Source organism: Pelophylax lessonae (genome assembly GCF_965119305.1).
Source record: "Pelophylax lessonae genome assembly, chromosome: 2".
Classification (NCBI taxonomy): domain Eukaryota; kingdom Metazoa; phylum Chordata; class Amphibia; order Anura; family Ranidae; genus Pelophylax; species Pelophylax lessonae.
Window position 1 is genome coordinate 147,183,228 of NC_138769.1, and position 27,541 is coordinate 147,210,768.

A 27,541-nucleotide genomic window follows, 5' to 3' on the forward strand; every position below is an offset into this window, starting at 1 on the left:
GTATGATCGTTAACGGTTCAATCCATATTTCTCACGAATACCTGGTTTCTATATTCTGTGTTAAGTGCATTTATTTGTAACACATACAGTATATTTATATATACAGTATCTCACAAAAGTGAGTACAACCCTCACAGTTTTGTAAATATTATATTATATCTTTTCATGCAACACTGAAGAAATGACACTTTGATACAATGTAAAGTAGTGAGCGTACAGCTTGTTTGTATAATCACGTGGCTTAGCGGCCCCCTAAATATAACACACAGCTATTAGGGTCTAAACCGCTGGCAACAAAAGTGAGTACACCCCTAAGTTAAAATTACCAAATTTGGCCCAAAGTGTCAATATTTTGTATGACGACCATTATTTTCCAGCACTAAACAAACCCTCTTGGGCATGGAGTTCCCCAGAGCTTCACAGGTTGCCACTGGAGTCCTCCTCCACTCCTCCATGATGACATCACAGAGCTGGTGGATGTTGGAGACTGCGCTCATCCACCTTCTGTTTGAGGATGCCCCCCAGTTGCTCAATAGGGTTTAGGTCTGGAGACATGCTTAGCCTGTCCATAATCTTTACCCTAAGCTTCTTTAGTAAGGCAGTGGTCATCTTGGAGGTGTGTTTGGGGTCGTTATGTTGGAATACTGCCCTACGGTCCAGTCTCCGAAGGGAGGGGATCATGCTCTGCTTCAGTATGTCACAGTACATGTTGGCATTCATGGTTCCCTCAATGAACTGTAGCTCCCCAGTGCCGGCAGCACTCATGCAGTCCCAGACCAAGACACTCCCACCACCATGCTTGACTGTAGGCAAGACACACTTGTCTTTGTACTCCTCCCCTGGTTGCCGCCCCACACGCTTGACACCATCTGAACCAAACAAGTTTTTCTTGGTCTCATCACACCACAGGACATGGTTCCAGTAATCCATATCCTTAGTCTGCTTGTCTTCAGCAAACTGTTTGCGGGCTTTCTTGTGCATCATCTTTAGAAGAGGCTTCCTTCCGGGATGACAGCCATACAGACTAATTTGATGCAGTGTGTGGCGTATGGTCTGAGCGCTGACAGGCTGACCCCCCACCCCTACAACCACTGCAGCAATGCTGGCAGCACTCATACGTCTATTTCCCAAAGACAACCTCTGGCTATGACGCCGAGCATGTGCACTTAACTTCTTCGGTCGACCCAAGCAAGGCCTGTTCATAGTGGAACCTGTCCTGTTAACCACTTAAGCCCCGGAAGATTTTACCCCCCCCCCCCCTTCCTGACCAGGGCCTATTTTGCGATTCGGCACTGCATTACTTTAACGGACAATTATGCGGTCGTGCGATACTGTACCTAAACAAATTTGACGTCCTTTTTTTCCACAAACCGAGCTTTCTTTTGGTGGTATTTGATCACCCGTGCGATTTTTTGATCAATATTTTTCACATTTTTTTATATGAAATTCCCCCCCAAAAAAATGTAAAAATCAAAATTTTTTTAACATTTTAGGCCAATTTGTTTTATGCTACATATGTCTGGTTAAAAAAAAAAAAGCGTATTTTGATTGGTTTGCGCAAAAGTTATTGCATTTACTAACTAAGGGAAAGATTTCTGTCATTTTTGTTGTTTTTTTTTTTTTTTTTTTTTTTAACGAGTAATGGAGGAGATCTGCAATTTTTTTTGTGGGACTGCGACATTGCGGACAGATCGGACCCTTGACTGACATTTTTGACACTTTTGGGGTTACCAGTGACATTACTACAGTAATCAGTGCTATACATATGCACTGTTACTGTAAAAATGACACTGGCAGGGAAGGAGTTAACTTTATTTGAGAGGGAGGGGTTAAGTGTGTCCCTAGGGGCGTGCTTCTAACTGTGATTGGCTGTGGCTACTGGTGTAAGAACAGAGATCAACGGTCCTACATAGCAGAACCGTATGATCTCCATTCTTGCACAGGGGAGAATGACAGGCGGCTGTGTTTACATTAGCCGCCTGCCTTTCTCCCGCTATAACAGACAATCGCAAGTGCCCGGCGGACATCCAGCGGTGCGAGCTCGCTCCCTAGAGCCTCATAGGCTAGTGATGTAGACCTACGTCGCTTTGCCTGTGAGGGGCTGACTGCCACAGTAAATATACTGACGGCAGTCGGCAAGTGGTTAAACCACTATGATCTTGGCCACCGTGCTGCAGCTCAGTTTCAGGGTCTTTGCAATCGAATAGCCTAGGCCATTTTTATGTAGAGCAACAATTCTTTTTTTTTTCAGATCCTCAGGAAATTCTTTGCCATGAGGTGCCATGTTGAATGTCCAGTGACAGAGTGATAACACCAAGTTTAACACACCTGCCCCCAATTCACACCTGAGACCTTGTAACACTAGCAAGTCAAATGACACCAAGGAGGGAAAATGGCTAATTGGGCCCAATTTGGACATTGTCACTTAGGGGTGTACTCAGTTTTGTTGCCAGCAGTTTAGACATTAATGGCTGTTGAGGCATTTTGAGGGGACAGCAAATTTACACCGTTATACAAGTTGTACACTCACTAAATGTATATAAATAAACAAAAACACACACACTGCAGCCATCCCTTTTCAATACATACATAGGCTCTTGCTTTGTAGAGCTACACAGAAATGGTGTTTTAATGCTTCAAGTTATAATGCAAAATGACTTTGCCTGTGTAAAAAACACACCCCAGATTCACTTTACACTAATCTTTCCAGCATTCACCCACTTTCTTCCTATCACAGCCACATAGGCAAAATGACAACATCTCTACCAATTTTTAAAGAGTGAGACAACTGCATTAAACATTAAAGCTAAACTCCAGGATCTAGCCATCTCTACAACTGCATAGCCCTCTCCCTACGCTCTATTAAACTGCTAACACAGTGTAAATTAAAGTGCCTTACTTTTATTGTAAGGCCCCTTTGACACTTGTCATGCGACTTTGCAGTCCCAAGTCAGACAAGTCATACCCCATGATTTCCAATGAGTACCATTCATAGATATTGCGACTTCAAAGTAGTCCTTGCACTACTTTGGTCTGACTCTGATGCCACTTGAGGTCCATAGACCTCAAGATTACATAGACATTGCTTCAAGTACAGTCAAAATTGCGTCAAAGTCACGCCACTTTCAGGTCGCACAATTGTGAAAGGGGCCCAATCCAATATTTACAGGCTCAGTGACATCAAAATATCCTTTGGCAAAGAGTGTCAGGAGGGCTCTCTCTTGCTGCACATCACATCCGAGCGAAGAAAGAGGACTATATTTCCCATGATGCAAAGGGAAATGCAGAAAAAGAGAGGTAATGTGTGCAGTGAACCTGAGGAGGAGCGGAGGATGGAGATAGCACTGGGGGTTGTATCTGCTACCCTAAGCGGCAGTGTATGCAGTTAACTGGGAGAGGAGAAGGCGCAGCTTGCACCAAGAGCTGAATCTGCTATTTACAGTCTGTGGCTCAGAGCGCGAGTTTCAGACTCCCAAGTTGGCCCTCTACAACAAGGCAAAGACAAAACCAGGAAGATACACAGCATAATGACAACCAGTCATATAAAAACGTATGCACATATAAAAACGTATGCACATATAAAAACGTATGCACATATAAAAACGTATGCAAGAGGGATTTAAGCTATGATTCAAATAATGCACCCTGCATTTCTCAGAGATTACATAGTGAAGAGAAAAACATGCAGCATATTGGTAGCAAGGTATTACAGCATCAATACAGCCAGCTGATCCATTTTCTGCCCAAGAGTTCCGCTTTAAAGGATAAGCTGTGTGTGAGTAGAGAAAGACTAAGAATATAGGACATGTAGTTTAATTTAACCACTTGCCAACCGGTCACGTTGACCGTACTGCGGCAAAGTGGCTCGATATCGTCCAGCGATGCAGACTCCTCCTCTTGTAACGGCGCGCGCCACCGGAGGCTCGCTCCCGCTGTTTTCAGTCACAGCGGGAGTCGGGCCAGGGGAGGAGTGACGGTGATCACCGCAGCTCTTCCCCGATCATCGGGGATCGAGTGTGGAGTTCCGCCCATGTTAAACAAAGCGGGCGGATCTAATAAGTGACAGGTAGGGTCAGATTGCAGGATTCAGCATAGCTGAACCTGCGATCTGTGCCTGTGTCACATAGTCCCCTCCCCCCACACACGTTAGTAAGCACCAGGCATACATTAACCCCTTGATCACCAATAAAAGTTAACCCCTTCCCTGCCAGTGTCATTTTTACAGTAACAGTGCATATTTATAGCACTGATTACTGTAGTAATGTCACTGGTACCCCCAAAAGTGTCAAAAATGTTAGTCAAGGGTCCGATCTGTCCGCCGCATTGTCGAAGTCCCGCAAAAACGCAGATAGCCGCCATTACTAGTTAAAAAAAAAAAAAAAAAAAGAAATTTCCCGTAGTTAGTAGCAGCGATAACTTTTGTGCAAACCAATCAAAATACGCTTATTGCGATTTTTTTTTACCAAAAATATGTAGCAGAAAACAAATTGGCCTAAAATGTTAAAAAAGTTTAGATTTATACATTTTTTTGAGGGGGGATTTCATATAAAAATATTGTTATTTTTTCAAAATTGTCGCTTTTTTGTTTATAGCGCAAAAAGTAAAAATCGCACAGGTGATCAAATACCACCAAAAGAAAGCTCTGTTTGTGGGGAAATGACATACATTTAATTTGGGTACAGCATCGCACGACCGCGCAATTGTCCGTTAAAGTAACGCAGTGCCGAATCGCAAAATATGGCCTGGTCAGGAATGGGGTAAAATCTTCCGGTCTTAAAGCGGTTAAAAATACGCTCATTGAGAATTTTTTTGTCAAAGACATGTAGCTAAATACATTTTGGCCTAAATATATGACAAAAATTGAATATATTGGATATTTTTTAACTGTCAAAGTAGAACAATATTTTTTTTTCAAAATGTTCGCATTTTTTTATTAATATCGCAAAAAATGAAAAGCGCAGAGGTGATCAAATACCACCAAAAGGAAGCTCTGTTTGTGGGAAAAAAAGGACGTAAAGTTTGGGTACAGCGTTGCATGACCGCGCAATTGTCAGTTAACCACTTTACCACCGGAGGATTTTGCCGCCTTACGTCCAGGCCACTTTTTGCGTTTCGGCGCTGTGCGACTAACTGACAATTGCGCGGTCATGCAACGCCGTACCCAAACTAAATTTACGTCCTTTTTTTCCCACAAACAGAGCTTTTTTTTTTACACTGGCAGTGAAGGGGTTAATTTTATTGGAGAGGGAGGGGTTAATGTATGCCTGGCGCTTACTGACGTGTGGGGGGGGGGAGGTGACTATGTGACAGAAGGACAGATCGGATGTTCAGCTATGCTGAACACTCCGATCTGTCACTCCCTGTCACTTAGGAGATCCGCCCGCTCTGTATACACAGGCAGGCGGATCTCCTCACTCGATTCCCCGACAATCGGGGAAGAGCGGCAGCGATCGCCGTTGCTCCTCCCCTGGCCCGACTTCCGCTGTGACTGAAAACAGCGCGAGCGCCGCCTACAGGGGGAGGAGTCCAGCGACGTAGGTCTACGTCGCTGGACGGGAACGAGCCACATTGCTGCAGTAGCAGCAATGTGAGCAGAGGTAAAGTGGTTAAAGTCGCACAGTGCCGAATCGCAAAAAAGTGGCCTGGACGCAGGACAGCAAAATCCTCCGGTGGTAAAGTGGTTAAGATTGTGAGCGGGGGGGTTAATCGAGATCACGGATTTTTTTAACAATTAACCATGCCATTCTGGTGGACAGGCTGAATGTACCAAGTTGATTGATCTATCAAATGTGGGTACAAACAGGCCGCCGGCTGCTAAAGTCGATAGCAATAATTACCGATTTTCACGGCAGGGACAGCTTCCCCAGGCGGGAAAAGACAATTGCAGATTCCCGTCGGCACCCGCGGTTGCAGGAAAAAAATTTGCACTGTTATGGTCTGCCTAGGCCAGTGATGGCAAGCTTTGGCACCCCAGATGTTTTGGAACTACATTTCCCATGATGCTCATCTACACTGCAGAGCACATGAGCATCATGGGAAATGTAGTTCAAAAACATCTGGGGTGCCAAGGTTCACCATCACTGGCCTAGGCCAACAATACTCCTAAGTCCCTACTGTAGCCAAGTTCTTAGTATTATGGGGGAGGCTTAGCCTAGGTACTAATCGTTAAAGTATGGTTGGCACATTCTTAGAATGTTAAAGAGAGGATCAGAAAACAGGGATGGGAAAGAGAACTTGGAAACATTAAGGGCTCTTTCACACGGTCCGCCTCCGTAGGCGGATCCGTGCTGCTCAGCAGGGGATCGTAAACACAGATCCCCGCTGAGCAGGAAGGTGACCTCTCCCTCTTTGCTCTGTGTGTCGCCGATGCATCTCTATGGGGGATAGGATGACAGCGGACCGCCTGTCCGCTCTCATCCGATTCCCTGGATGGATGGAAAATAGGGTTTCCATCTGTCTGGATTTCACGGACAGGATCGGATGCGGATGGCAGCGGGCGTCAGCGGAAATGTCTCTGCTGACATCCGCTGCCCCATAGGGATGAATGGGGGATCCAAACAGATCCGCCTAAAAAACTGACAGGCGGATCTGATCGCTCGTGTGAAAGGGGCCTTACACAGCATTCACACTGCAGCGGCACGACTTCGGGGGCGACCTGTGAAGTCGCGTGCAGCGCGACTTGCACGGACTTCATAAAATGAATGTCAATGCAAGTCGCTCCAGGTCGCCCCGAAGTAGTACAGGACCCCTTTTTCCAAGTCGGAGCGACTTGTGTCGCTCCTATTAGAACCGGTCCTGTACCACATAATGGACCGTGACGGTCCCCGGCTTGTCAGGCTTGCTGACAAGTCGCCTGATAAGTCGCATTAGTGTGAATGGAGTCTCCCTCACGCTCCCATTGTGTGGTACAGGAACGATTCTAATAGGAGCGACACAAGTCGCTCAGACTTACAAAAAGGTTCCTGTATTACTTCGGGGCGACTTGCATAGACATTCATTTTATGAAGTCCGTGCAAGTCTCACCGAAGTCGCGCTGCACGCGACTTCACAGGTCGCCCCGAAGTCGGATCCGACATAGTGTGAACAGAGACTTTGTGCCAGTTCACACTGATGCGGCGATCGCATGCAACGTCGGAGCGCACTGCTCCTTCATTACATGCGATCGGCTGTGCGGTGCGAGTTAAGCCATACACTTTTTATGGCTAAATTCGCACCGCACCAAAGACGCACAGGACCCTTCTTTGCAGCCGCATCAGGATCGGATCGCACAGCGGTTCACACTTGTGCGATCCGATCCTGTGCGTACTGCAAGATCGCACTGCGATATGCGATCAAACTGGGGGTGTCGTTAAGACTACATTGACACCCCCAGCGTATCGCATAAGGCAGTGTGAACTGCCAGGGGTGCGTTTGCGATGCGGGAATTCGCAGCCTTCCCGCATCGCATAAGTGTGAACCGGCACTTAAAGGTTTGTTTTTTTTTTTAATATTTAAACAGGTCATACTTGAAGTATAACTAAAGGCATACCTTTAGTTTTGGATAGAGTAGAGCTAGATTGGAACACCTGTCAATTGTTTGACTGTCTGTGCCCCCGTTAGGATTCAACCTCTGTAATTGTGCGGTTTACATCATTGAAATAAAAGAAAATCCCAAAATTTTGGGCTGTCCCCAGAAAAGTAATAGAGGGGAAATGTTTCAATGGGGACACTAGTTCTGGTGACCTGGGGGTCCCCAAGGAATTCCTTTAATTTGCAGGGATTTCCTCTCACTTCCTGTTTGCTTCAAGACAGGAAGTGAAGGGAAAGCTCAGCAATGGGAAAGAGAAGTTTAAAAATAATATATATGTTCCTTTACTCTATCCAAAATGAAAAAAAAAAAAAAAAATTCTGCTTATAGTTCTATTTTAACTGCTCTGCGTAATGGTTTTGCACACAGCAGCCCCAATTCTCCTCTTATCAGGTCCCCCGTCAACGCTCCTGGCTCCTCCTCGTCAGCCAGTGTCCCCAAAAGCAAGCCGCTTGCTCTGGGGGCACTGGTGTGTGATCAGTCTCGAGCCCCGCTTTGCGTCCATAAGACACAAAGAGCCGCTGCTCGCACCCCCCTCCCCTCTCTATAAATTGGCTCATTAGCTGTGATTGACGGTAGCAGAAGCTAATGGCTCCCACTGCTGTCTCAGCCAAAGAGGAATTAGAGACCCCAGGGAAGCTCAGTTCCCATGCACATCGCTGGATTGAGATGGGGCTCAGGTAAGTATTAGAGCCTTAGAACTTTAGTGCCCCTTTATAGTGGAACTTCCCAATCTCAATTAACATTGGCTATTTTTAATGCTTATGCTACTAGCATAAGTAAATGGATAAAATGAGTAAATTAGATTTACTTTCCTAAGATTTGTTATATTTCTTCAGTGGCTCCCTGGTTTTCAGGCCAGGCAAATTATGTCATACATTCCAGGAGCCTTCAGGAGGGAAAGATGTGTTTTCTCAGCTAAGCACAACCCCCTGCCTGCATGCCTGAGCTAGGGACAGATGGATTCAAGGAAGTAAACACTACATGAATCATCTGCCATTTCTAATGATGGCCACAGCCACAAATACTAGAGGTTTTTCATAGTAATATAAAAAAGACATAGTTGGATGTGCGAGTTTGCTTTTAATATTAGAACCGAAATATAAAAAGGTTTTGGTTTGTGGTGCTCAGATGCAGCGCAGTTCCTTTAACTCCTTCATGCCTAAGCCTTTTTCTGACATTTGTTGCTTACAAGTTAAAAACTGAAGGTTCAAAGGAATTTTCTAGCAAAAAAAAACACTAACATACATATATTTATTTTTTGCAGAGACCTTAGAGAATAAAATGGCGATCGTTGCGAAATATTTTTAGGTCACAGTATTTGCACAGTGGTCTTTCAAATGCAATTGTTTTGGAACAAATACGCTTTCGTGAGTTAAAAAAAAGATGGGGTGCCCGGGTAGGACAGGCAACACTCCTACCATTAACCGCTTCCAGACCGCCCGTTGCAGATTTACTGCGGCAGAGCAGCCCTCCTGCGTGAACTGACGTAGGTCTACTTGGGTCGTGCGCCTGCAGCTAGGAGGCAAGCAAGCGCCGCTGCGCTCCCGCCCACACTCAGCAGCAGGGACTCTGATGCATGGGGCAGGCAGCTCCGATTGCCGCCTGACACCCGCTGAGAGAGAAGGACGGGCAGCTGTTGTAAACACAACTGACCGTTCTCCCTGGAATGATCACAGAGCTCCTGTGATCCTATATAGAACACAGGTATCTGATCATTTCACAAGCCCAACCCCCATACAGTTAGAAACATGCCCCTAGGTACACATTTAACTCTTTGAGCGCCCACAGTGTTAACCCTTTCATTGCCAGTGTCATTATTACAGTAACCGTGCATATTTTTAGCACTGATTACTGTAGTAATGTCACTGGTCCCCCCAAAAGTGTCAAAAATGTCAGTTAGGGGTCCGATCGGTTTGCCGCAATGTCGCAGTCCCGCTAAAAATCACAGATCGCCGCCATTACTAGTAAACAAAATAAATAAAACTGACATAAATCTTTCCCATAGTTAGTAGACGTGATAACTTTTGTGCAAACCAATCAAAATACGCTTATTGCAATTTTTTTAACCAAAAATATGTAGCAGAAAAATGGCCTAAAATGTTAAAAAATTTAGATTTTTACATTTTTGGGAATGTTACATAGCAGAAAGTGAAAAATAATGCTTTATTTCAGAATTGTTGCTCTTTTTTTGTTTATAGCGCAAAACATAAAAATCACAGGTGATCAAATACTTTAAAAAAAAAAAAAACTGTGTGGGAAAAAAGGACACCATTTTGTTTTTTGGGCACAGCGTTGCAACGACCGTGCAATTGTCCGTTAAAGCAACGCAGTGCCAAATTGCAAAATATGGCCTGGTCATTAGAGGGGAAAATCTTCCAGTCCAGAAGTGGTTAACCTATATGTCACGACTGCCGCTTTAAATCTACTGTGCTACTAACAGTCAATGTACTCATATACAAAACCTTATGTTACTTGTTATCCAGTTAGTGTCCATTCACACTGATCCGACTTGGACCGCGACTTGTCAGCCTGACAAGACGCGGTCCGTCACGCTCCCATTGTGCGGTACAGGAGCCGTTCTAATCTAATAGGAGCGACACAAGTCGCTTCGACTTAGAAAAAGGTTCCTGTACTACTTCAGGGCGACCTGGAGGCGACTTGCATACACATTCATTTTATGAAGTCCGTGCAAGTCGCGCTGAAGTCGCGGTGCACGCGACTTCACAGGTCGCCCCCTAAGTCGGGTTGCCGTAGTGTGAACCGACGCTAAAACAGAACACATTACGGTTTGTATTTTTGTTTCACTGCTTGTACCCGTACTTGTGAAAAAAAAAAAAATTGCAAAAAAAAAAAAAAAAAAAAAACTGTAAAGTTAGCCCAATATTTTTGTGTGTGAAAGATGAAGTTATGCCTAGGAAAAAGATACTCCAACATGTCATGCTTAAAACTACGCACACTCTATGATCGCAGCAATACCGCACGTATGGTTTGAACACCATTTACAAAAGCGGGTGAGCCTTGCGTATGCGTTTGCTTCTGCGCGCAAGCAGAGAGGGAACGGGGTGCTTTACATTTTTATTTTATTTTATTTTTACACTGTCCCTTTGAAAAAAAAATAAAAAAATTTGATCACTTTTATTGCGGTCACAAGGAATGTAAACATCCCTTGTGACTAGGGCTGGGCGATAAAATCGATTTAATCGATCGATTTTTTAGTTTGAAACTATTTTTTTTTTTTAAAACGCGAGTTTTTTATACAATTGTTTTTTTCCTCCTTTTTCCGCGTAAACTACACACACCTGGACTCAGCCAGCTACTAGTCCGCCGCACAGGAACCGAACTCTCCGCAGTATCGGACCACCGCCGCCGCGCCTGGATGTGACGTCAGCTGCGGGCGGTGCGTCTGTACAGGGGCTGCGGCGCGCTGTGATAGGTACACAGAGAACTCCCCGGCCTGGATGTGACGTCAGCTGCCGGGAGAGGAAGGGGGCGGTGCGTCTGTACAGGCCAGGGGCTGTGATAGGATAGGTACCTATCCTATCACAGCCCCTGGCCTGTACAGACGCACCGCCCCCTTCCTCTCCCGGCAGCTGACGTCACATCCAGGCCGGGGAGTTCTCTGTGTACCTATCACAGCGCGCCGCAGCTAGTTCTGCAGCGCTCTGTATTCTAGTTCTGGGTCAGTGACACAACATACTAAAATCACTGGAACAGCAAATAGCATTTCCAAAAAGAGGTCTGCAATGGCACCCCTTGTATGTCTCAAGAATTTTCACTTAAAAATAATCTGAAAATTACGCACCGCCCGCAGCTGACGTCACATCCAGGCGCGGCGCGGCGGCGGTGGTCCGTTACTGGGGAGAGTTCGGTTCCTGTGCAGCGGACTAGTAGCTGGCTGAGCCCAGGTGTGTGTAGTTACGCGGGGGCAGGCGGAAAAAGGTGGAAAAAAGCAGGAAAAAAAAACAATTGTAGAAAAAACTCGTTTGAAAAAAAAATAATTTTTCAAACTAAAAAAGCTGGCTGAGCCCAGGTGTGTGTAGTTACGCGGGGGCAGGCGGAAAAAAAAGCAGAAAAAAAAAACAATTGTAGAAAAAAATCGTTTGAAAAAAAAATAATTTTTCAAACTAAAAAAGCTGGCTGAGCCCAGGTGTGTGTAGTTACGCGGGGGCAGGCGGAAAAAAAAGCAGAAAAAAAAAACAATTGTAGAAAAAAATCGTTTCAAACTAAAAAAGGTGGCCGGTTACTGGGGAGTTCTCTGACTGTACCTATCACAGCGCAGCCCCTGTACAGACGCACCGCCCCCAGGTGACGTCTTATCCAGGCGCGGCGGTGGTCCGTCAGACACACACATACAGCCGCAGCGCTTCTCCTTCTCCTCAGTCCTCCCTCCACACAGTGAGCTCTCCTCCCTCCCCACTCAGCGCGATATGAGCCAGCCCCCGCATCTTTTTACTGTCTAATGTCTAGTCTATTAAAAGAACAACACAGTCAAAAAATTAACAACATGACAGCGTGTACTTTTTGTTTTGGGATTCTATGCATTTTAACTCTTGAGTAGTTAAAATAGCAATAAAGTTGCACTTTTGACACTATATCTGATGTCTGCAGTCATTTTTTAAGTGCATTGGAAAAAAAAAAAAAAAAAAAAAATCGAAAAATCGAAATCGAAACTCACATTTTTCTTTAAAAAAATCGAAGATTTTTTTTTTTTAGGCAAAATCGCCCAGCCCTACTTGTGACCCTAATAGGCAGGGTCAGGTACTCTTTATGGAGGGATATTTGCGCTCCTTTGCACCTAAATGCATGTAAAAGCATTCAAAAACGCCAAGGTTGGCTGTTCTGAATGCCATTTTTTTTTTTTTTTTTTTTTAAATCTGGCGCCTTTAAGGCTCTAGTAAACAGAAGTGAAGTCATGACATCGCTTTCAGGTTTTTACATCAGAGACCCGATAAAAGCCGAATCTGGCTTTGTTCAGGTCTCCGGCCAGCCGGTTGCTATGGTCTCTTGTAATAACAATCAAGCAGCTCCTTAGCCGCATTGGTTGTTATTGCAAGAAAGCAAACGATCTGGTACCAGGGTGATGCCTCTAGCTGCAGGCAACCCTCCCGGTATAACCCCTTGAAGCAGAAGCTGCATATTTGCATTCTGTCAGCGCAAAGGTGCCAGGCATTACCCAGGGTAGGGGTGGATGAATACATTGAGGTACGTTTTTGCTTCAAACATGTTTTTTGTAGTAATAGATGGATTGAAAAGAAAGGAGCTAAGAATGCTAACCTGGTCCCACAAATTTTTTGAGCATCCCTACGCTGTATTTGCAAGCGCTTGAATACAAAGCAACAGGAAACTCAGGCACATCCCATGCACTGGAGGTCACCAGCTGTTCTGTCAGCTATTTATAAAGCTGTGGACAAAGCCAAATAGTTGTGTAATCAATCAGAAAAGCTGATTTTTTAAATCTGAACATTGTGAATTTTACTATCACCTCATAAGCTCTAGAAGCACTAAGTACCTTCAGTCACTTAGGTGGAAAAAAGCAGGAAAAAAAAACAATTGTAGAAAAAACTCGTTTGAAAAAAAAATAATTTTTCAAACTAAAAAAGCTGGCTGAGCCCAGGTGTGTGTAGTTACGCGGGGGCAGGCGGAAAAAAAAGCAGAAAAAAAAAACAATTGTAGAAAAAAATCGTTTGAAAAAAAAATAATTTTTCAAACTAAAAAAGCTGGCTGAGCCCAGGTGTGTGTAGTTACGCGGGGGCAGGCGGAAAAAAAAGCAGAAAAAAAAAACAATTGTAGAAAAAAATCGTTTCAAACTAAAAAAGGTGGCCGGTTACTGGGGAGTTCTCTGACTGTACCTATCACAGCGCAGCCCCTGTACAGACGCACCGCCCCCAGGTGACGTCTTATCCAGGCGCGGCGGTGGTCCGTCAGACACACACATACAGCCGCAGCGCTTCTCCTTCTCCTCAGTCCTCCCTCCACACAGTGAGCTCTCCTCCCTCCCCACTCAGCGCGATATGAGCCAGCCCCCGCATCTTTTTACTGTCTAATGTCTAGTCTATTAAAAGAACAACACAGTCAAAAAATTAACAACATGACAGCGTGTACTTTTTGTTTTGGGATTCTATGCATTTTAACTCTTGAGTAGTTAAAATAGCAATAAAGTTGCACTTTTGACACTATATCTGATGTCTGCAGTCATTTTTTAAGTGCATTGGAAAAAAAAAAAAATCGAAAAATCGAAATCGAAACTCACATTTTTCTTTAAAAAAATCGAAGATTTTTTTTTTTTAGGCAAAATCGCCCAGCCCTACTTGTGACCCCAATAGGCAGGGTCAGGTACTCTTTATGGAGGGATATTTGCGCTCCTTTGCACCTAAATGCATGTAAAAGCATTCAAAAACGCCAAGGTTGGCTGTTCTGAATGCCATTTTTTTTTTTTTTTTTTTTTAAATCTGGCGCCTTTAAGGCTCTAGTAAACAGAAGTGAAGTCATGACATCGCTTTCAGGTTTTTACATCAGAGACCCGATAAAAGCCGAATCTGGCTTTGTTCAGGTCTCCGGCCAGCCGGTTGCTATGGTCTCTTGTAATAACAATCAAGCAGCTCCTTAGCCGCATTGGTTGTTATTGCAAGAAAGCAAACGATCTGGTACCAGGGTGATGCCTCTAGCTGCAGGCAACCCTCCCGGTATAACCCCTTGAAGCAGAAGCTGCATATTTGCATTCTGTCAGCGCAAAGGTGCCAGGCATTACCCAGGGTAGGGGTGGATGAATACATTGAGGTACGTTTTTGCTTCAAACATGTTTTTTGTAGTAATAGATGGATTGAAAAGAAAGGAGCTAAGAATGCTAACCTGGTCCCACAAATTTTTTGAGCATCCCTACGCTGTATTTGCAAGCGCTTGAATACAAAGCAACAGGAAACTCAGGCACATCCCATGCACTGGAGGTCACCAGCTGTTCTGTCAGCTATTTATAAAGCTGTGGACAAAGCCAAATAGTTGTGTAATCAATCAGAAAAGCTGATTTTTTAAATCTGAACATTGTGAATTTTACTATCACCTCATAAGCTCTAGAAGCACTAAGTACCTTCAGTCACTTGTAAGCCAGTAAATCAGCGTCTCTGCTCACAGATTGGCTCCGTGTGAACAACCCCAAGACTATTCATAGTTGTACTGTTGTGATTCTGTACATACAGTACTTGGAAGCCGGGTCAAGTTACAGGTTTTGCTGATTTTCTAAGTACAGGCGGTCCCCGGGTTACAAACACCCAACTTACAAACGACTCCTACTTAACAGGGACAAACAGGAAGGGAAATTCACTCCTGTGAGAGTTCTCATGGGAAAAAGGTGTCTCCACTGAAGCTTTATCCCCAGAGTTGTATAAAGTACTCGAAACCCATACTTTAGTAAAAGTACAAGTGCTCGATCAAAAAATGACTTGAGTAGAAGTGGAAGTGCTCTATCAAAAAATTACTTGAATAGAAGTACTAAAGTAGTCAAAATTTTTTGTACTTAAGTATTGCAAGTAGTTTTTTTAAAAATCTTGCTACTCAAGTACTGAAAGTAAAAGTACCAGTAGTTTTGAAAAAAAATTGCTACTCAAGTACTGAAAGTAAAAGTACAAGTACTGTGTTATGTGTGTGTGTAGTTAAAGAAAAGTCAAAAGTTTGAACATCATATTGTTTTTTATTATTTAAAATGCAGCTTTTTTTTATACATACAGTAGCATTTATTTTCGTATGCGCTGATAATACACATGTTTTGAGCTTCATGAAACCTGCCATCTACTGTTCTGGCAGTGGTAATTTTTATAATAGTAACGAGTAACTATGCAGCACAAAAAAAAAATATTGGAGTAGAAGTATTGAATCATTGAAAAAATGTAGTGAAGTAAAAGTGGAAGTAGGAGAAAAAAATTCTACTCCAGGAAAGTACAGATACCGCCTTTCGGTACTTAAGTACAGTAAGTGAAGTAGTTCTACTTAGTCACTAATCCTTGTTTCCTCCGCAACCTAAAGTTTTCAAAATCCAGTTGTCACAGGGACAGAAAGTGAGGTGAAATCTTCTGAACGGGGGTACAGACAGCAAAACAAATGGTACAGGGGTGTTATTCCTTCCCTATGCTATCCAAAAAAACTTAAAAATTATTATTGTTCTGACTAAAGGCCCGTACACACGTGCAGATTGTCAGCCGAAAAGATTCGGTCGACGACCGATCGGCCGATTTTCGGCTTGTTAGTATGATGCTTCCGACAGCGCACTTTCGGCCGAACAGAATCTGTCGTGCAAGCATTAAATTTTTTGTATGCCGACACCAGAACGGCCGATTGTTCACCAGTCAGTACAGAATTCGGCCGACAGACAGCAGATTTGCAAGACTGGGCATGCTCAGAAAAGAAAAAACACAGGGAAAGTTAACCATCACATGACATCACTTCTGCAGTCGGCGGACAAAATTAGTGTGCAGTCTTTTGCACTTTTCAGTGGACACGACAGCCCGGGGACAAAAGACGGCCGATCGGTACGTGTGTACAGGGCTTTACTAGACAGAACAAACCTACAGAGACTCCATTTTGTTTGTAACCCGGGGACCGCCTGTAGAGAAGTTTAACCACTTCCCGCCCGCCCTATAGGGAAATGACGGCGGGAATGTGGTTGTATTATCCTGACCGGACGTCATATGACGGCGGCAGGATAATACAGCTCTGCGCACCCCCCCGGGGGCGATCGGTGATGCGAGGAGTTAGTCTGACTCCCTGCATCTCCAATCTCGGTAAAGAGTCTACTGACGTAGGCTCTTTACCATGTGACCAGCCGAGTCCGTGTCCAATCACGGCTGGTCACATAGTAAACAGGAAGAGTCGTTGATCGGCTTTCCTTAGTTCGTGCCTGACAGGCACGAGTAAAAGGAGCGCCGATCGGCGGCTCCCCTGACAGGGGTGGGGGGGGGGGGTCGGCACTGGTAATCAGATCATTGATTACCAGTGCAGACCCTCCGGGGGGGGGGGGGTGCCACTAGAACCACCAGGGATGCCCACCCATGACCCCAGGGATGCCCACCTATGACCCCAAGGATGGCCACTATGGCCACCAGGGATAGCAATCAGGGCTCAGGGTGCCCCCCATTGCCCTCCCCATCAGTGCCCATCATTGCCATCTATCAGTGTCGCCCACCAGTGCCCATTATTGCCCACCAGTGCCGCCCATCAGTGCCCAGTGCCGCCTATCAGTGCCCACCAATGCTGCATATCAGTGCCACATATCAATGCCACCCCATCAGTGCAGGGAAAAAAAAAAAAAAACTTATTTACAAAATTGTATAAACAAACAAATAAATTTTTTTTTTTTTTCAAACTTTTCGGTCTTTATTTGTTTAGCAAAAAGGAAAAAACCCAGAGGTGATCAAATACCCCCAAAAGAAAGCTCTATTTGTGGGGGGGGAAATGACAAATTTGGTGTAGGTACAGTGTTGCATGACCGCGCAATTGTCATTCAAAATGCAACAGCGCTAAAAAGGGGAAAATTGGCCTGGGCAGGAAGGGGGTGAAAGTGCCCGGTATTGAAGTGGTTAAGCGCAGTTAGGCCTCATGCACACTGGACGTTATCAAACAGTCAGTAGAAAGCTGTAGAAGTTTTTCAGCGGAACCTTTTTTTTTTTTTTTTTTTTTTTTTTTTTTAAACAAAACATTGCTCCCACAAAGGCTTATGGCTCAAAAAAGTTGATAAAAAGCCAAATAGCTGCGTTTTTAAGCTTTTATCAGCATTAGAGCGCTTACAGTCTCTTAAAACCCACTAGTTCTGGGTTTTTTTCCAACCAGAAAACGCCCCTGCCAAAAACTGCTGATGAAAGCCTGTGGGCATGGACACATAGGAACTATTCTGGGGCGTTTACTGGCAGCAGAAAAAAAATTCTGATGCCAAAAACAGCCGCTGTAAAAATGTCCAGTGTGCATGAGGCCTTATGGTCTAAATGTTCACATTGTAATTCAATTATTTGTAGCAATCTCCTATTAATCTGAATGATATTACAGTGATGGATACTAAAAACACACAATGTTTCATTTACATTGTTGCTTCCATTTCTGCATGTAGACGATGGCACTAAAAAAAAGCATTGAATTGTCAAAACCAACTACTGTTGGATTGCCTTTATAGTGAAAAGGTTCTAAAATGAAAAGGTTTGCTGTGACCATAGATTTCTTGTAACACGTGCAATAATTGAGCCTTAAAAAATGATTGTAAAGTTTAGGTTAAAATAACAAACATGCTATACTTGCCTGCTCTGTGCAGTGATTTTGCACAGAGCAGCCCGGATTCTCCTCGGGTCCCTGGCTGGAGCTCCTGGCCCCTCCCACCTGTTAAGTACCCCCACAGAAAGCTATGGGGCACCCGAGTCGAGCCGCAGCTCCCTGTATCCATTCAGACAGGTAGCAGCGGTTTGTCCCCGGGCCCTCTCTCTTCTCATGCTGAATGAATATTCTAGTCATAAGAATATGTTTACGAACATGTGCTTCTAAACACCATACACGCATGTAATTAATCGCCTTTTTTAGCCGGATTTTTATGTCAGCATGTAGCGGACAAATTGAGCATACATAGGAGTATTTTATTACGTCAGTGAGCATGAGGCCATACAGATACTGGAACAGGCAACATTTTAATCAATCAGTAAATCCAAACAAACCAATGACTAAAAAATGGAGGAGGAGGATGAAAGCTTCAGCAGCAACTTCAACCATTTTTCTGCCAGGCTCTGCGCTCCACTTCTAAACTCAGGTGAATAGACCAATTTTGCAACTTTTTCTATTTTTATATTTTTTTACATTTTTTTTTTCAGTGGGGGGCGGCTTGGAGAGACATCAGGGTTCTAAACAGACCTCGAATGTCTTTTTGAAACCGAGAAAGGGGCTGTATACTGTCCCTTTCTCTGCAGCCTGAGCTGAACTGTAGAAGAATGGATATGTCTGCATAGATTCCTATTCATTCAGAAGATGAAACAGTTTTATTCACAAACTGACACATAGTAAACACAGTTTACTGGTTGACATTTCAGGTAAATAGGGGGAGGATAAGGACATAAAGCGGAACCTCCGATAAGGTGAAGTTCCGTGGTAGCATCAATCAAGGTGCCCTATCACAGAACAAGTGCAACAAAAAGGTATGCAGCTTCGGATCTAAATTTGCTAATAAATGCCCCAAAAAACAACTCAATCACTCAATGTTTGTTTGCACATCCTATACCCATGATGCAAAATGCTGGTGGACAATCAAAAACCCATTGGAATCTCAGGTCAATGACCAGCATAGAAATCTTTTAAAACTGGACATACATGCATACTGACAACAGTAAAACAAGCTTCACACATGTGCATCTGTAGCATGAAGTAAAGTGGGCAGATAGTACTTCGGATGATTTAAAAAAAAAAAAAAACAGACCAAGCCGGTAGTTGGTCCAGCTTGGTAGTTCTATGATGAATCAGAAATACCAGTTCATGAAGCTTGCATTGTTCCAGAATATCCAACAAGCATTTCATGTCTAGAGGAAACTTTAGATCGGATATGTCAAACAGGTGTTCTTTGGGCAACATGTGACCGTATCACTGATTTGGGACCCTCAGTAAGTTTTGGGATTTAACCTGAAATAGGCCTATCTGTCCTCCAGTTGATAAGTTACACTTGTGCAGACGAATCCTTTCAGATAGTAATATGGCCCTTTTTTCCCCAATACTATACTGTTAATGACCAAAATGCTATGACCCGTTTCAGGAAATATGTAGGTAGCCCCTTAAAAATACACTATATTACCAAAAAGTATTGGGACGCCTGCCTTTACATGCAAATGAAATTTAATGGCATTCCAGTCTTCGTCCGTAGTGTTCAATAATGAGCTGGTCCACCCTTTGCAGCTATAACAGCTTCATATATATATATATATATATATATATATATATATATATATATATATATATATATATATATATATATATATATATATATATATATATATATATATATATATATATACACACACACACATACATACATATATATATATATATATATATATATATATATATATATATACACACACACACACACACACACACACACACACACACACACACACACACACACATATATATATATTTTTTTTCCTTTAAATTTAAAATTAGAGATTGACCGATTATCGGGGGCGAAATGCACTTTCCCTAATAAATCGTAATCAGCCCCCAAGGTGGCCAATATTTTGAAAAGTGCTTGTACCGGAGTGATGCCTGCAGCTAGAGGCATCTCCCCGGTACCGACGTTCATAGGCGGCGGTCGGCTGTCTTGTAATGACAACCGATGCAGCAGAGACCCGCCCGGGTCTAACTTCCACCAGCTCTGTGATGTCATCATGGAGGAGTGAAAGAGGACTCCAGTGGCAACCTGTGAAGCTCTGGTGAACTTCATGCCCAATGGGGTACTTTGACGCAGTAGTGGGCTTGAGCACGATATGGCCATATGGTGGGACCAAACCCCCATTTTTATTTATGGATTGTCTTCAGATTTGGTAGTTATTTCTTTTGCATTTGCGCGCTATTCTTTTTTAATATTATTAGAGATTGACCGATTATCGGGGGCGAAATGCACTTTCCCTAATAAATCGTAATCAGCCCCCAAGGTGGCCAATATTTTGAAAAGTGCTTGTACCGGAGTGATGCCTGCAGCTAGAGGCATCTCCCCGGTACCGACGTTCATAGGCGGCGGTCGGCTGTCTTGTAATGACAACCGATGCAGCCGAGACCCGCCCGGGTCTAACTTCCACCAGCTCTGTGATGTCATCATGGAGGAGTGAAAAAGGACTCCAGTGGCAACCTGTGAAGCTCTGGTGAACTTCATGCCCAAAAGGGTTAAAGGCAGTGCTGCAAAATAATGGTGGCCACACAAAAATTACACTTTGGGCCCAACGTGGACATTTTCACTTAGGGGGTGTACTCATTTTTGTTGCCAGCAGTTTAGACATTAATGGCTGTGTTGAGTTATTTTGAGGGGACAGCAAATGTACACTGTTATACAAGCTGTACACTCACTACTTTACATTGTAGCAAAATGTCATTTCTTTAGTGTTGTCACATGAAAAGATATAATAAAATATTTTAAAAAAAATGAGGGGTGTACTCACTTTTGTCAGTATATATATACACATACATACACACATATATATATATATATACATACACACACACACACACACAGAGTTGTATAAAGTACTCGAAACCCATACTTGAGTAACAGTACAAGTGCTCCATCAAAAAGTGATTTGAGTAGAAGTGGAAGTGCTTGATCAAAAAGTGACTTGAGTAGAAGTACTAAAGTTTTCAACATTTTTTGTACTCAAGTATTGCAAATAGTTTTTTTTTTTAAATTTTGCTACTCAAGTACTGAAAGTAGAAGTACAAGTACTGTGTTATGTAGTTATTAAAGAAAGAAGTCAAAAGTTTGAACATCATATTGTTTATTATCATTTCAAATGCAGCTTTTATTTATACATACAGTAGCATTTATTTTCGTATGCGCTGATAATACACATGTTTTGAGCTTCATGAAACCTGCCATCTACTGTTCTAGCAGTGGTAATTTTCATAATTGTAACGGGTAACTATGCAGAACAAAAACAAAAAAATATCGGAGTAGAAGTATTGAAATCATTGAAAAAATGTAGAAGTAAAAGTGGAAGTAGGAGAAAAAAAATTCTACTCTAGGAAAGTACAGATACCGCCTTTCGGTACTTAAGTACAGTAGTGAAGTAGTTCTACTTAGTTACTATACATCTCTGTGTATATATATATATATATATATATATATATATATATATATATATATATATATATATATATATATAACACTAAATGTGGCGCTAAACCCTAAAATATGTAACAAAAAAGATGGGAAAGCAGTCCATGCAGATGTAAATGTATCTTCACTCTTGTATATTTTCTGTATATATATATATATATATATATATATATATATATATATATATATATATATATATATATATATATATATATATATATATGGATTTTTGTAAGATCTTACCGTAAAATCCTTTTCTCTTAAGCTCATTGACAGACGTAGTCTTCTTGATTCTCAAGAGCTGGGTTATGTTGTCTCCGCAGGAGTAGGACTAGGCAGAAAGACAAAACGTTCTGGCTCCACCTTAGGGGCAGTCCCTGAGGGAATATCCTCCCTCTCTCTGCTACAGGGAATCAGTTCTGTTCTAAAGCAGTAACAGAGAATTTAACCCAACCCAACTCAATGATAGAGGGGCGGGTACTACGTCTGTCAATGAGCTTAAGAGAAAAGGATTTTACGGTAAGATCTTACAAAAATCCATTTTTCTCTATCGCTCATTGACAGACGTAGTCTTCTTGATTCTCAAGAGCTGGGACATCCAGAAGCAGTGCCACAAATGAGGGGTGGGATTGACAAAATCAAATCCAATCTAGAAGGCCCAACCGGTGCCAAACTAGAAGTTTTAAAGGCTCATTATAAACAAAGAATGAGACTAAAAGAAAAATTTCCAACGGAAAAAACCCTCGAGGTAGACCACTGGTCTCCTCAAATTGCGGCCTGCAAAACCTTGCGGCCAAACGAGGCATCAGACGATGCCATTACATCAACTTTATAATGTTTTGTAAAGGTATGCACCGACGACCAGGTAGCCGCCTTGCACACCTGGACCACTGACGCCTGATGGCGAAAGGCCCATGACGCACTAAGTGCCCGAGTGGAGTGCGCCTTAACAGGGAACGGGGGCTCCCGACCCTTAATAGAATAAGCCTGTACTACCGTCTGTCTGATCCATCTGGAAATGGTCGCGGCAGATGCAGGCAACCCCTTTTTGGGTCCATCTGGGATCACAAAAAGTGAATCCGTCTTGCGAAACGAGTCTGTCGTTTTCAAGTATACCCTGATCGCCCGGACCACATCCAAGGAGTGTAAAGCAAACTCCCGAGGATGACTGGGCTTAGGACACAGGGAAGGTAACAATTTCTTCATTCAGATGAAATTCTGAAACCACTTTTGGTAGGAAGGATGGATTCGGACGAAGAACCACCTTATCTCTATGAACCACCAGATATGGTGAACGACAAGATAATGCGGCCAGTTCTGACACCCTGCGTGCAGAAGTAATAGCCACCAAGAAGGCCACCTTCTGGGACAACGTAGGTAGAGGAATCTCCCTAATATCTTCAAAGGGAGGTTTCTGAAGAACCGACAACACTAAATTAAGATCCCAGGGGGGTAACGGCGCGTGCACTGGCGGAGCCAGATGTCGCACCCCCTGGATGAAATTCCGCACCAAGGAATGAGTAGCCAAAGGCTTCTGAAAGAAGATAGCTAATGCTGAGACCTGACCCTTGATAGTACTCAAGGCCAGTTTCTGCTCAACCCCTTGTTGCAGAAAAGCTAATATTCGACTAATCGAATAAGACCGAGGACGGAACCCCAAAGGTTCACACCATGCAATGTAGGACTTCCATGTGCGATGATAAATCTTTCTGGAAGTCGCTTTCCTTGCTTCAACTAGAGTAGGAATAACTGAAGCTGACAAACCTTTGTCCTTCAGCACCTGGGTCTCAATAGCCAGGCCGTTAAAGCCAGCGATCGTAAAGCAGAATGGAAGATCGGTCCCTGAGACAGTAGGTCCTCCCTGAGAGGAAGTCTCCACGGGACGTCCGCCACCAGTCTGACCACGTCGGCGTACCAAGCTCGACGAGGCCAGTCCGGAGCTACCAGAATTACTGGAATTCCTTCCTCCTCTATCCTGCGAAGAAGTCTTGGCAGTAACGTGAGAGGAGGGAAGGCATACATTAGCTGGTATTGCCCCCACGGGGCGATCAGTGCGTCTGCGGTTTCTGCTAGAGGATCGCGGGAGCGAGCCACGAATCTCTGAACTTTCCTGTTGAATCGTGATGCCAACAGATCCACATCCGGGGTGCCCCACCGTAGGCACAACTGGTGGAAAACTTCTGGATGGAGGGACCATTCCCCCTGATCCGGAGTCTGACGGCTGAGTTAATCTGCCTGCCAATTTTCCACCCCCGGAATGAACACCGCAGAGATAGCTGGAACAAATCGTTCCGCCCAGCGAAGAATGCAAGCCACTTCTTTGGCCGCTCGGACACTCTTGGTGCCCCCCTGGTGATTGACATAAGCCACGGCCGTGGCGTTGTCCAACTGGATCCGAACCGGGCTGCCCTGGATCTGCTCGGTCCAGTGAATCAGACAAAGTCTGATCGCTCTCAGTTCCAATACATTTATCGGCAAGCTGGATTCTTCCGGGGACCAAAGTCCCTGGACAGATAACTGACCGAGAATTCCTCCCCATCCGGATAGACTGGCATCCGTGGTCACTATCGTCCAATATATTGGCAGAAATGACTTTCCCTGGCTGAGCATCGGAGACCGAAGCCACCAGACCAGAGACTCTCTGGTCTGTTTGCTCAATCGGATCTGATTGTCCAGGGATTCCGGATTCCGATTCCATCTGAGAAGAATCTCTTGCTGAAGAATTCGGGTATGGGACTGGGCAAATGGGACTGCTTCGAACGAAGCCACCATCAACCCCAGAACCCTCATGCAAGTCCGAAGGGAAGACCAGCTGTTGGACAGTAACAACTGGACTGCTGATTGAATCTTTCGGAGTTTCCCTACCGGAAGAAAAATTCTTGTCCTGACTGTGTCTAGAATTAGACCCAGATATTCGAGCCTCTGGGTGGGAACCAGAAATGACTTTTGCTGGTTCACCAGCCACCCGAATTCCTGTAAAGAAATCATAGTAATTTCTATGTTTTGTAGCAAGGTCTGAGGAGACTCTGCATGAAGCAGAAGATCGTCTAGGTAACCAAGGATCGATATGCCTCTTTGGCGCAGAAGTGCCAACATTGGGGCCAACACCTTCGTGAAGACCCGCGGAGCCGTGGCGAGACCGAAAGGTAACGCCACAAACTGATAGTGGTTCTCTTCTACGGAAAAGCGTAGAAACCGCTGATGTCCTGCGAAAATGGGAATGTGAAGATATGCGTCCTTGATGTCTATGGACGCTAGGACATCCCCTGGATGCAGGAAGGCTGCTACTGTGCGAATGGACTCCATTCTGAATCTTCTTATGTTGACAAAAGAATTGAGTGCCCTTAAGTCCAGAATTGGACGCACTTTGCCCTCTTTCCTGGGTATTGTAAATAGGTTTGAATAAAACCCTTGAAACCGTTCTGTCCAAGGAACGTGGACTACAACTCCTTGTTGTAGTAAATCTGTGACTGCTCTCCGCAGATCTTCTAAACGATCCGGGGATAGTCGGATATTGGAAGGGAAGAATCGCGCCGGTGGGAGAGATCGAAACTCGATCTTGTACCCTGACCTTATGACTTCGCAAACCCATCTGTCCGGGATTCTGGAAAGCCATGGATCCGGGAACCGGCGAAGACGTCCCCCCACCCCAGTTATGGGTGGGGGCGCACCTTCAGGCTTTGGACGGTTTATCTTCAGGTCTGGAGGGGGCGGGCTTTTGCTTGCCCGACCAACGACCCCTGACGCCTCCTGCAGGAGCTTTGGAGGACTTAATTTTTTCACCCGCGGGACGAAAAAACCTCTTGTGAGCAGAAAAAGAAGGCCCTCGTCTTTGACGAGTTCCTTTACCTTTAAAATTTTGCGGTAAAAGGGTGCTCTTTCCACCCGTGAGATCCTAATGATCTCATCCAAGTTGGCTCCAAATAGACGCTCTCCTAAAAAGGGGATATTAGCCAATGCTTTTTTGGAACCTTGGTCGGCTAACCAACCTTTTAGCCACAGTGTACGCCTGAGAACCACTGCTGAGACTGATGCTCGCGCCAATAATGGAGTGGCGTCTAACGCCGCATCACATACAAACTGTAACCCCTGTATCATTTGTTCCAACAAATCTGATACCGCCTGAGGGACCTCTTCTAAGTCCCGGCGTAACCACTTGGTCCATTCAGTTACAGCCTGCGAAACCAGACCAATAGCTATTATAGGTCTGAAAGCTGATCCAATCAAGGAAAACATGGTGCGAGACATAGCTTCTATCTTGCGATCCACTGGATCTTTAAAAGACGGAGCGTCTTCTAGAGGAATAACCGTGGCTTTATTCAATCTAGCAATTGGTGAATCCACCACAGGTGGTTCTGTCCATTTCTTAATGAGGGTTTCCTCAAACGGATAACGCCTGTTAATGCGTTTAGAAATAGTAAAAGTGCGCTTTGGCAGACGCCATTCTTCTTCGATTGGATTGCCAAAACATTTGGGCAATGGAAAAACCTTCGCCACTTTGATGCGTTTTTTAGTCCCAAAAGGGATTTCAGTTTCAGCTATTTCCGATGGAATACCCTGTAATCTTAAGGTTTCTTGAACAGATACAATGAGTGCGTTTACCAACGCTTCCTCTCGGGCTATGGCTGATGCCGAAACATCCTGTCAGTGGGGTGCTGGAGGATCCTGCAGACCCCACGAGGGGATCCGGAGGAGATACATGAGTGGCAGGGTCCATGTTAATTCAGGACACCTTTGCCAGCAAAAACAAAAAAACTTTTTCTTTTTTTTTTTTTTTTTTTTGTGTGTCTCCCCCTAGCGCAATAGCGCCCCTCAGAGTACCTGCTTCTCGATCCCACAGAGAGAGAGAGGGACCCCCCAAGGCTCACCAACCGATGCAGTGAAGTTTCCAACCAACTGCAGTCAGCGTCTGTCTTTTACAGACTGGAAGGAGCTGTTGCTTTTTCCCGGGTAGAAGGACGTGGCTCCGCCCCCTGTGTACGCCTTCCGGCGTTCCCAGCTCTCCACGAGGTAGCTGGGCTCACGAAACATGGCCGCCCCCATAGAAGAGACATAAGACTCCAAAAACATGGCGGCCGGCGTGACCTGAGGACATACATGCACTTGGTCTACGGCAAAATGGCGGCGGACCGCCGAAATCGTTTTCCCAGCACATCCACCTGCATCTCTGCTAAGAGGCGATATATGGATCTACAGGAGATACACTACAAATAAGGTAGGATTATACCTCCTATGTCTGCTGTAATGTTACAGTCTGCTGGGTAGAGTGTTAGCTCTCAAACCAAGTCCACTTCCCACAAACACATGCTGTATTACAAGGGGGACTTATTAGTATCAGATATATACTGACCATATATGGAGGGGCCCATAATTCATACTGCCTCATAACGAGGAAAGAAAAAAGGGAACGTTTACTCACCATACCAAACCGACAGGCACCCTCTCTTCACAATACCCTCTCCACCGGGGTGGGGGGTTGTGGACCACTCCGGACGCCTCGACTCTCTGGTTCCTGGCGTCCAAGCGAGACTTTTAACTCGCAAGGTCAGTCCCTCCACTGGGACTCCGTCGCGGCCGACCCAGCGCGGAGCTCTGGTCTGCACGCGCTCGTAGGCAGAAACCGGGGTGACCACTGGATCTCAACATCCAGCCCGTCGCCCGGCCCCGCATACTTACTTGAATGTGTCGCGGCCAACCAAGCGCAATGCCATGGTCTGCAAGCGCTCGTAGGCCGGCTGGGGTGACCACAAGTGTCGCCCAGTCCGGCATTTTTGCTTGAAGATCTCACAGGAAAAACACTGGAGAAAAACTACCTAAAAAATGTCTTTTTCTAAAGAAAAAAGTCTTGCCAGGACCAAAAGATCCCAGCAAGGAACTTAGGTCCTTACTCCTGACTAGACAGAAAAAAACTGATTCCCTGTAGCAGAGAGAGGGAGGATATACCCTCAGGGACTGCCCCTAAGGTGGAGCCAGAACGTTTTGTCTTTCTGCCTAGTCCTACTCCTGCGGAGACAACATAACCCAGCTCTTGAGAATCAAGAAGACTACGTCTGTCAATGAGCGATAGAGATATATATATATATATATATATATATATATATATATATATATATATATATATATATATATATATA

The 27,541-nt window shown here is 44.4% G+C and overlaps 1 protein-coding gene across 1 annotated transcript in view; it reads right to left on the minus strand.

The window, feature by feature from the left end:
* The window catches only part of NLK (nemo like kinase), a 371,107-nt gene that overhangs the window by 272,394 nt on the left and 71,172 nt on the right, over window positions 1-27,541 (minus strand). The window lies entirely within an intron of this gene.